This window comes from Bubalus kerabau, chromosome 13 (genome assembly GCF_029407905.1).
Source record: "Bubalus kerabau isolate K-KA32 ecotype Philippines breed swamp buffalo chromosome 13, PCC_UOA_SB_1v2, whole genome shotgun sequence".
Lineage (NCBI taxonomy): Eukaryota > Metazoa > Chordata > Mammalia > Artiodactyla > Bovidae > Bubalus > Bubalus kerabau.
The window spans coordinates 77,516,036-77,527,575 of record NC_073636.1 but is presented as its reverse complement, the minus strand read 5'-3'; the positions used below and the strand labels follow the sequence as shown (position 1 = coordinate 77,527,575).

At 47.9% G+C, this 11,540-nt stretch overlaps 1 long non-coding RNA gene across 2 annotated transcripts; it reads right to left on the bottom strand.

Annotated features, from left to right (window-relative positions):
• Nucleotides 1-5,447: 5,447 nt before the first annotated feature.
• Nucleotides 5,448-11,312, bottom strand: LOC129626057 (uncharacterized). Of its 2 annotated transcripts, XR_008701731.1 has the most exons (3): nt 10,773-11,312; nt 10,103-10,306; nt 5,448-7,169 (listed from the first exon to the last, which is right to left on the bottom strand). It is a non-coding gene; the product is annotated as an uncharacterized LOC129626057 (long non-coding RNA). The 2 variants fall into 2 exon arrangements; XR_008701730.1 differs by lacking the exon at nt 10,773-11,312 and having other exon boundaries at nt 10,103-10,758.
• Nucleotides 11,313-11,540: the final 228 nt, after the last annotated feature.

The following is an 11,540-nucleotide window of genomic DNA, read 5'->3' as shown; positions in this document are numbered from 1 at the left end:
GACTTTGGGATTTCTTTCTTTTTCTTTTTCTAGCTCCTTTAGATATAAGGTTAGATTGTTCAAGATTTTTCTTGTTTCTCTAGGTACTCCTGTATTGCTAGAAACTTCCCTCTTAGTACCACTTTTGCTGTATCCTGTAGATTTTGTATGTTGTATTTTCATTTTTCTTTGAGTAATTTTCAATTTCTCCTTTGATTTCTTAGTTCACCCAATAGCTTGTTCAATAGCATGATATTTAGTCTTCACAGATCTGTGATTTTTTCCAGCTTTCCTCTTGGAGTTGATTTCTAGTTTCATACCATTGCATTTAGAAAAGATTCTTGATATGATGTCAACCTTCTTAATCTATTGAGATTTGTTTTGTGTTCCAATATATGATCTGTCATTGAGAAAGTTCTGTGTGCACTTAGGAAGAATGTGTATTTTTTTGTATTTGGATGGAATGTTCTATACAAATGTATCAAATCCATCTGGTCTAATATTTCACTTAAGGACATTGTTTTCCTTGTTAACTTTCTATCTGAATGATCTATCCACTGACATAAGTGAGGTAGGTTTTAAAGTCCTCTTGTATTTCTGTCAGTTTCTCCCTTTAGATCTGATAATAACTATTTTATATAAGTTGATGCACCTCCATTAGGTATATATATATTAATAACCATTATGTCTTCTTGATGAATTGTTCCCTTTGTATACTCTCTATTTTTGTCTCTTGTTACCTTTTTTGGCTTGAAGTCTATTTTGTCTGAGGTAAGTATGGCTGCACGCACTTTCTTCTGGATGCTATTTGCTTTAAGTAGCATTTTCCATCCCTTCACTTTGAACCTATATTTGTTTTTAGAACTGATATGAGTCTCTAGGAGGCAGCATTTAGTTGGATCTTGTGTTTTTTTATTCATCCAGCATTCTTTGTCTTTTGATTGGTGAATTCAATCCATTTACATTTAGGATGATTATGATTTGTCTGGGAAAGTATTTCTCCTTCACGTCTGAATGATAACTTTGCTGGATAGAGAATTCTTGGGTGACAGTTTTTACCTTGCAGTCTTTTGAGAATGTCATTCCACTTCCTCCTGGCCCATAGAGTTTCTGGTGAAATCCTGCTAATAACAACAAAAATAAGGGTTTTTGTTGTTGTTTTGGTAGGTTACCATTCCTTTTTCCCTGGCTACCTTTGAAATTATTATTATTTTGGCCACGCTTGGTCCTTGTTGCTTTGTGTGGGGCTCTCTCTCGTTGTGGCACGCGGGGGCTACTCTGTTGCGGTGCGTGGCCTTCTTTTTGCTGTGGCGTCTCTTTTTGTAGAGCGTAGACTCTAGGCGTGCAGGCTTCAGTAGTTGCAGAGCGGGCTCAGTAGTTGTGGCGCATGGGCTTAGGTGCCTGTGGCCATATGGGATCTTCCAGGATCAGGGATTGAACATGTCCCCTGCATCGGCAGGCAGATTCTTATCCACTGTGCCACCAGGGCAGTCTTAAAATTCTTTGTCATTGGCTTTTACCATTTTAATATCATGTGTGTTTAAGATCTTTTCGCACTGAGGTAATTAGGCGTTCTCTTAGCTTCAAGGATGTATGTATCCAGTTCTTTTACGAGGTTTGGGAAAGTTCTTAGCTATTATTTCTTTAAACAAACTCTCTGCTCCTTTCTCCCCCTCTTCCTCTTCTGGGATACACACTACCCTGATGTCGTCCTCCCTAAAGGAGTCAGATAGTTCTCATAGAATTTCCTTTTTTTGTTTCTGCACGCTCCCTGCCTTCAGGCCTCAGGCTCCTTCCTCAGGCTGAGCCCTGCCCACAGTTTTCCGCCCTGTCGCTTTCTCTCTGTCCAGGAAACCTGAGGATGCAGGCAGGGCAAATAGACGCACATTAGCAGTGGGGGCCCTGGGTTGGGCTGAGCTGGTGTCACTTGATGACTTTTTCCACTGTTGTCATTCAAAGACCAAACATGGTGATGTCTGTGTTTTGCTTCTTTTCTTTTCTTAGGGAGGAGGGGAAGATTTCTTTTTTGAGTGATGCCATATGTTCCTGTGTGTGTATGCTCATGTCCATGTGTGTGTTTGCGTGTGTAGGCATGTACTTGTGTGTATGTATATTCTCACGTGTAAGCACATATGTGTGTCCACTGCAGGCAGATGCTGTGGATCAGGCCTGAGGTCAGGACTTAACTCACCAGCTCAGACACTCATGGGATCGGAGGACCTGCAGAGTGTCCTCCGCTCATGTTTCTTCCCCGTAGCTCACTTCACAGTTCTCTGGGTCCAAGGCCTCGGCCTAAGTTTCCCAGGTTCCCTGCAGGCAGGTGGGGACTCCTGGCCCCATTTGGGAGCGCAGGTTCCTCCTGGGGAACATGAGGGGCCTCAGGGGCTCAGATGCCCCCCAGCCTGGGAAGTCGCTCAGCCATGACTGGGCAGGGACCTGGGTGGGGGCTCAGGATAATTCTCAGAACCTCCCAGCTCCTGATTCTACAGCCCCTGCTGTCTTCAGCCCCATTCTCTAGGATGGCCTTTCTCCTCTGTGTCCCTGCTCACCCGATGGCTTCTCTCTGTGATCGTCCTGATCCTGGCTGGATAATTGGGCTTTTCAGGCTCCACATACCACTCCCCACCTCCTTGTTGGTTTAACCTCGAGGGGACCTTTCCCTCGATGTGTATAAGCCTCATTTCTTCCTCTGTGTCCTTCTTGGAGGCATTTTTGTGGAGAAAACCTGACTTACACCCCGTGCTGCGTGTGTATCTTTCCATCAAGAGGCTGAAATACAATCTGAGCCATTTTTGTCCGAGCACTTTCTGGCTAAGTGTGGGTCTGAGCTTGGATCAGATGGGATTTTATGAGGGTTGTAAAAGTTGAGCTTTTAATGTGTCTCAAACAAATTGACGTATGAAGGAGAAATGTTGAAAGTAGGAAAAAATATGGCCTGGGATGCATTTGGGGGCTCCGGAGCACAAGGGCATAGAACTCGAGCACGGGGCTTTAATGGTTCGCAGAATTGGGCCTGAACATGTTTCCAGGAGAACAGAAGAGGCTGCAGGGTCTCCTGCTGGGGGTTGTGATGAGTTTTTCAGCTCCTGAACGGGGAAAGTCCTGCCCGGGTGTTATAACAAAATTCTAGTATCAGCCATAGAATATGCCCAAACTCTCAGTTAAACCCAAGCTGTCTTTTTGGTAGAAATGCAATTACATTGGAGAAAAACTGTTTATATGTCTCAAGATATTACGATTATGAAAAACAGCAACATAAACCTCCATTAAGTCAGATGAAAGTTAATCGTGTTTCATGCTGCCTCCCTGGGCCAGTGCTCTGGCACAGACATGATTAACTACAGCCAAACAGGGCTCATCTTTGCAGCACGGTACACATTTTCTCCCTTAATTACAAATAATTGTATAGTGTAATTTATACTACTGCCTGATGCCTAAAAATGCGTGTTCAGGAATAGAGGGTTAGTTTGGGAGGTGGAAAATTATAAACAGGAATAATTGCAGCCTCCTGAGGGCTGGATGCCAATGAGATTTAATCAAACTTCTTATCAGTGAAAGACAGAGGGGCAGCTTCCAGTTAGAACACTGTTTAAGAATACAGATACCCGTGACGATTTGTCCAGCTGCTTAACTGTCCACCACGAGTTCGCTTTTGTAAGTGGATGTGAGCGGTAGAACACGTGAATTTTCCTATGTGATGAAATAGACACCAAACAGGTTTGGTCCCTGCATAGCATTTATTAAAATAATTTTTTTATTTCTCTTTGGCTGTGCTGGGTCTTTGTTGCAGTGTGGGCTTTTCTGTTGCTGTGGTGAGGAGGGGCTGCTCCCTAGTTGTACTGCATGGGCTGTTCACTGTGGTGGCTTCTCTTGTTGCGGGCCACGGGCTCTAGGTCACGAGGACCTCAGTAATTACGGCTTCCGAGCTCTAGAGCACAGGCTCAATCGTTGTGGTGCACGGGCTTAGTTACTCCAGGGCATGTGGGATCCTCTCGGACCAGGGATCAAACCTGTGTCTCCTGCCCTGGCTGGCGGATTCTTAACCCCCTGACCAGGGAAACCCTAGCTAAGTGTTAACATGAGCACTGCAGTATTAGCATGAGCACAGCTGCAGGTCTCTGTGGATAAGGCAGAGCTTGTGGGTCGATAGTTTTCTGAAGGGGAAAAGCAGGGTCCATTTGACCATACGGGCAATTCAATTTAGTCTCTCTTGATAGCACACTTCTTTTTCCAATCACCTTTCAGAAAATGCACTTGTGAGATGATTAATGGTGGTGGTGTTTAATAAAAGCAGAGCAGCCCCAGGACTGAGGTTCTAACCCACCTGAACCCTGATCCCATTGGCTGGCAATGCCTTAGCTGACCTCCCTGGGCCTCACTTTCCTTATCTTGAAAATGGGGATGATACTGAGGACACTGCAGGTTGGCATGTGAACTAGGTGAGATTAACAAGGATAAAAACACGCACAATGTCTGGGTCACGGATGGTGCACCACGAACGTTCATTGAATCAGAATTGGAAATGGATTGTTATAGGCCCTGAGAGACTACCCGGGAGTCTGCAAAACTGGACCGAAAATCCAGGGCTGTTGGTCCACATGAATCTCATTTCTCACTATCAGCCTTTTAAAAGTTTCCCCTGTGGATAAGGAATTGGTATGGCCTGAGCACAGCTGCATTCACTCAGGCTCCTAAGGAATCACAAGCCAGGCCATAGGGCCTCTGGCTATCCTCTGTTTAGACAGTAAGTGGGTTGAGGGCTCGTTTGTTTTCTCTGGACAGGGACCACACCCTCAGGGTCCACAAACTTTGTCTTGAACCAAAGGCCATAGACTGTCTGCCTCAGCCTGGATGTAGGCAACCCTCAAACAGCCATTGCTCTTGGGGTTACCCACTGGCTGAGTCCTAATCACACAGTGCATTTCAGAGCAGGAAGCCAGGCCTTCTTCCCTGGGAGGAGATTTTTAGAGGGAAGACGTGAGCTGCTTTGCAGGGAGCCTCATCACTGAACCTGGTGGGGAGGGGCTGGGCCCTGTGCTTTGGAGCTGCTGAGGAAAATGATTTGATAGCAACATCTCTCAAGCTGTGATAATCAGATATGACCCAGAGATTGTCAATGTCTTTTAGAGGATAGAGTCGTCCTTGGCTGAGCACTACTGGATTAAAGTCTAGTAGGTAAAACGGGGGCTTCCCAAGGGGCACTAGTGGTAAAGAACCCGCCTGCCAGTGCAGGAGATGTAAGAGACTCGGGTTCGATCCCTGGGTCAGGAAGATTTCCTGGAGGAGAGCGTGGCAACCCACTCCAGTATTCTTGCTTGGACACTCCCGTGGACAGAGGAGCCTGCCGAGCTATAGTCCATAGGGTCACAAAGAGTCGGACACAACTGAAGCGACTTAGCACGCACAGTGCTAAAATGAATGTAATAAGTGTGCAGTACAAAGAGTTTGTGGCAGCAACCACTGGTCACTTTCCCAATATCCAGTTCCCCCTCTTCCTTCTAATAGAAATCTACTTTTGGGGGGTGCGTGTTGAACTTTCAAAAACTCTTTGAGACTCCAACTGCAATGGAATAGATGTTGCAACTCCTCAAAAGGAGATCCTCTCTAAACACAGGGATGATCGGGCTCATAAGGGAAGGAAACTGGATCCGGGGAGTGTCAGCTGCATCTTTGTGGGCTCTGACCAGACAGGTGTTGTAACCCTGTGGAAAGGAACTTTCTTGTGAGGTGGCCAGTCTCTATCCACTATGTCCTGTTCTCAGAACCACGGACTCACAGCAGGAATCCAGGGGGTGGAGGTTAGTCTCCCAGGACCTTGGAAGTAAGCTCAGAGCATTACTCCGAGGATCATTTCCTTCCCCTGGACATCAGTGGCTCCTGTTTAAAGGAACAGATCATCACTGCTGTAAGCCAATCAGTGTCATCCCAGGAGGAGCGTGGGAGTGGTTCTGCCCAAGGAGGTGGAAAAGAGAGTCTCCTGGGGCTTTGCAGAAATATTTTTCTTTCCATTAAATCAAGAGGTCATCAAAATGTGGAGACCCCAGCCTCCTGTCCCCTTCTTTGCTTTAGGGGCTGTCATTTGAGGTCATGATACTTGGGGTTATGACAGTCCTAGTTTTTAATATTTATTTATTTGGCCACATAGGTTTTTAGTTGTGGAGTTTGAACTCGTAGTTGTGGCATGTGGGATCTAGTTCTCTGACCAGAGATTGAACCTGATCCCCTGCACTGGGATTTTGTAATCTTAGCCATGGAACTGCCAGAGAAGTCCCTATTTTCGTTTTTGTTTTTTGTTTTTTTTTTTTTTAAAGTATTATTATTGTCGCCACCCTAGTGGGTTTGAAGTGACATCTCATTGTGGTTTTTTATTTCCATTTCCCTCATGAGGAAGCCCGCTACATTCCTTTTTTTTTTTGGCTGTGTTGGGTCTTTGCCCTGGTGCGTGGACTTTCTCGAGTTGCAGCGCCAGGGCTTCTCATTGGGGTGCACAGGCTCTCTAGTTGGGGTGTGTGGGCTTAGTTGCTCTGCTGCAGGTGGGATATTAGCTCCCCAGCCAGGAATTGAACCTCATCCCCTGCATTGGAAGGTGGATTCTTTTCCACTGGACCACGGGGGCAGTCCCACAACAGCCCTATTTTGATTCTGGGCAGAGACTTTACTATCCTGAAGAATGAGAAAGAGGGAAACAGCCTGAGCTGCTGAATCAGCCCCAGAAACTCTTGTTAAGGGAACAGTAAATGTCCTCAGAGCAGTATTACTTCTGGCCAGAAGAATCCCCAGGAGAGCCAAGTTCATGCTCTCAATGGTAAGGGATAAGTTCAATGGTATTAGTGTTCCGAGGCAGCTGTAGTTAATTACCACAACTTTAGTGGCTTAAAGCAACACACATTTATTCTCCTATAGTTCTGGAGGGCAGAAACTGGAAATGAGTCTTGTGGGGCTAAAATCCAGGTGTCTCCGGGCGGGTTCCTCCAGAAGGTTCTATGGAGAATCTCTTTCTTGCCTCTTGCAGCTTCTAGAGGCTGTCTGCATCTCTTGGCGGCATCAGTCTAACCTCTGCAGCCCTTCTCACTTGGCCTTCTCCCTTTTATAAGGAGTCAGGGATTACACTGGGCCCACCCAGATAATCCAGGATCATCTCCCCAGCTAAGATCCTTAGCTTGATCACACCTGCAAAGTCCTTTTTCACCCTGTACGGAAATATTGACAAATTCTAGGGATTAGGATGTGAGCATCTTTGGAGGGTCTTCATTCAGCCTATCAATACAAAGATACTGTGCCCCTAACCTACCCGTTAGGGCTTCCCAGGTGGTTTAGTGGTAAAGAATCTGCCTGCCAGTATAGGAGACTCAGGTTTGATCCCTGATTTGGGAAGATTCCCTGGAGGAGGAAATGGCAACCTACTTCAGTATTCTTGCCTGGAGAATCCCATGGATAGAGGAGCCTGGAGGGCATGGGGTCGCAAAGGAGTCGGACCCGACTGAGTGACTAAACAACAACAAACCTATTACTCGTAGTGTGAACCTTGCCAGACCTCTTTCCTGGTCTGGCCTCAGTTTCCCTATCCATAATTAAAGATCCTTTCACTTCATTTACCATCTCTAGGCAGGTGGCCTCAATAGCTCATGCCTCTCTGGGTTCCAGACCTAGTTAGGTACAGTTTGTTCGGCTTTCTGACATGTTCCAAATGTATCTCAGGCTCAGTGTGAGATGCCACCCGTGATCGCCTTTCCCCGTCCCATTCATGCTCCCCTCTTATGTCTGTCTTCTCAGAGAATGGCACCTTCACCCATCTGTTTGTCTAAGTCAGAAATATCCTCTTCCTCATTTCTATCATGTAATCGAATGCCTGTTGATTTCACTTCCTATGTGTGATGTGTTTCGGAAACACGAGTCACCAATTCTCCAACTGGGTGGCCAACAATTCAACTCTGATAGTAACTACCCAGAGTTGGCACAGACCATCTGGGTCAGGAGCTCAGTCCCTGAGACAGGGGAGAGAGAGAGAGAGAGAGACTGTGTGTGTGATGCCATCATCTCCATCAGCAGATGGTAGTTGGTGATGTGTCCAAGGTCTTGGAGCAAGTAGAGGGGCTGGTGGGTTGACCAGTTGTCTAGTGGGTTGATCCACTGTCTAGTCCAAGTCCCAGAGTCAGGCTTTTCCCCATGGTGATGCCTGCGTTTCCTCATGTTCATAAAAAGTCGAGGGCCAATTATGCTCATTACCCATTTTACAGATGGAAACACCAAGGCACACAGAGGTTAGTGATTTCTCACCTTGAAAGCGGCCAAGCCAGGACCCAGCCCAGATTTCTGGCACAGGCCCACACTGTAACCACCTGTAATCACCCCCTCGGTAATGAGCCCTTTGAAGAAAGGTGAATCACTTACCTTGGCCGTGCCTCAGTTTTCCTCACTTGTCAAGTTGGACTCTAATAACCCTGCCCCATTGACTCACCAGGAGTGATGAGAGAACAGATCGAGGCCAAGGCTCTGAGAAACTTGCATTAGGAAGGTGCCTTGGCCTGCGAGGAAGCTGGACTTTCAAATCTCTGGGAAAGCCCTGGGAAAACCTAGATGATACATGATACATTCGGATTATAGTCTGATGAGGTAGAACAGAAGGGGTTTGGATAGAGGACTTGATGGCAGCTCCCCCTGGCTGTGGTGGGGGATTGACTGTACGAGAGCAGCAGTGGAAGCAGGGCCACTGAAGAGGCGCCTGTAATAGTTCAGTGAAGAGCTGCAGGATGTTTGGTGTTGGGGTGGATGCGGCTGGACTGCTGGAAGGACCGAGTTGTCATTTACTGTGCTGAGGAAGACCATGGGAGGGGCAGGCTCTGGGGAGATGGAGATTTCTGAAACCTGCATTTCAAGGTCCTGAGACTGGGGGCCGTTCCCACGGCCTTTTTCCATTTGCACGGTGGGTCCCAGAAAGCCCACTCATCACAGCCCTTCCTGATTTCCCAGCTCCAGGGTTTCCTGGGGAGCCTAGCTTGCACTGAATCCTGGATGTTGAGGCTTATTCCTGATAAGAATGAACAGCCCTCACAGTTAAGGAGGGGATGGATTGTTGAAACTCCCATCAGTGGTCCCGAGTCTCCTGGGCCCATTACAGAGCTTTATCTCTGGAGTCAGCTGTCCAGATGCATTTGTCAGAGGTGCTACCTCTCTGAAGGGGAGTGTGAACTTTACAGAGGGGCATTTGCTAGAGGGAAATTCCTGCATCTTCATATGCTGTCACCTGGCATAAAAGAGGGAGGAGCTTCTGTGGACCTGTAGTTTATCACAATGTTGTTGTTGTCAGTCTCTATAAAGAGTCGCAAGCTGACTCATGGACTGTAGCCCACCAGGCTCCTCTGTTCATGGGATTTCCCAGGCAAGAATACTGGAGTGGGTTGTCATTTCCTTCTCCAGGGGTTCTTCCCAACCCAGGGATCGAACCCGAATCTCCTGCATTGTAGGCAGATTCTTTACCACTGAGTCACCGGGGAGGCCCCAGTTTATCACAATAAACACATCTTAATATCCATTACTATTGGCTTCAACATACTGCAGTACCTTCTGAAAGAGCAGTTTATGTGACACTGATGTATTTCTTTAAAAAGAAAACTCATTTATCTAGCTTTTAAAATGAAAACAGAAATACCCATCTTCTAATTATTCACTCCTTTGTGCAATAAAATCTATAAAGCACCTACTAAGTGCAGGGCCCTGGTTAAATAGGAGAGAAATGAATCAGATTTTGTTCTCAGGACACCCCTGACTGGTGGAGGAGGTGAACACGGACGTGAATAGCACACAGGGTGGGTGGGTTGGCATGGGACAAGGTTCTGAGGTTTATAGATGGGAGGCATTGCTGGTGGAGAGGGGGGTAGTCCTTGGGTTTCTCTCAGCCCCCTCGGGTCTCTCACAGCCCCCCGGGTCTCTCACAGGCCCCCCCACCCTGGTCTCTCACAGCCCCCGGGTCTCTCACAGCCCTCCCTGGTCTCTGACAGTCCCCTGGGTCTCTCACAGCCCCCCCGGGTGTCTCACAATCCCCCCAGTCTCTCACAGTCCTCCCTGGTCTCTCCCAGCCCCCCAGGGTGTCTCACAGTCCCCGGGTCTCTCACAGCCCCCTCACTTGCTCTGGGCTGAAGAGTGTCTCCTGTTGCGAATCCCCTCCTGGGAGTCTCCTTCCACACGTCCTTCTTCTCTCCCATGGGGGTGATGATCACTGGCTCCCATGGGCGTTTCCCGCACTCTCTTTAGAATGATTGGGGTCCAATACTGCTAGCTTTAGGACTTCAGCCAAAATTCCAAGTCCTCCAGGGAAGTCACCAGTCCACTGGAGGAGAGATCCAGGGAAGAGGAGTCAGAAGCACCTACATAGCCAGTGCTCGGCTTGGTCAGGGGCCAGCGTTGGGGCCCCAGGGGAGTTGTCCCTGCCCAGCCCCACTCTGCCCCTGGGCTCCTGAAGGGGCCATGTGACTGCATCCAGGTGAGGATTAAATGAGCTAATGCACCGGAGAACTCGGGACCCCAGGCACCAGGTGATAAGTGCCCTGTGAGGTCAGCCCATTGTCGTCAGCGGGTCACTAATCAGGGTCACAGGCGAGTCTGGTCAAGAGGCCTCCCTGGAAACAGGTGTTTGGGTTTAGGAGGAGAGATTTCTGTAGGGACGCTTGGAGATTTAGCCTGTAATCGGCAGCTTTGCTTCCAATAGCTCTCGAGAGACAAGCCATATAAGGTTGCTTATCTTTAAGCTGAGAGCAGAAAGGGCTGTGGGGCCTGGCTCCCTGGGATGCTCCCACCTTGAGCTGCTGTCAGGCGGCCAGATGCAGACAGACCTTCCTAAGCTCTGGGCTCAGGGCCCACTGCTCTTTCTCATCCTGCTTCTAAAAAAATAAATAAGTATCCTAAAGCTTCTATTACTGCAGATTCCCTGAGACTCTGCTGTGGGCTAATCTTCAGGTAAAGGCATCGACTTTTCAGGGTTTTTCCTCCTCTGAGCACCCTCTTTTATGTTGAGACCAGGAAGAAACATATGCTCCCTCTCCATGCCGGAAAATGCATCCCTCACACATTCTTAAATCTCCGCTTCCTCCCTATTCTGGCTAAATGTCGAGATTTGTGTTCTCTTTCCCCTTCAGGGCTGGCAGATGCTTAAGTACCTGCAGGCTGTAAAGCAGGTTGTAAACACGAGGTGATGTTGTTATTACGACCATCCATTATAATAACGGTACACTGCCCCCTCCCGCCAACTTGGGCCGCTGTGAGTCATCATTTGCTCATAAATGTTACTGAGCGCCTACTGGATGCCGGGGACACGGTGCTGGCCAGTGTCGCTGTCCTCCTGGAACGTGCATTTGAATGGGGGAGATAGTGAATGTGTGCATGAAGTAAGTGTGGGGTGGAGTCAGACTGCAATGAGTCTCATGACGGGAAGGAGGGCTGACATGACACGTGGGAGGGGTGGGTGGCTTCGGACTGAGGATATGGGAGGCCTTTTGAGAAGGGGCCACTTGAACTGCCTTGTCTTGAGGAGGAGGCAGCTGACAGCAGGCATTCAGGGAAGGTCA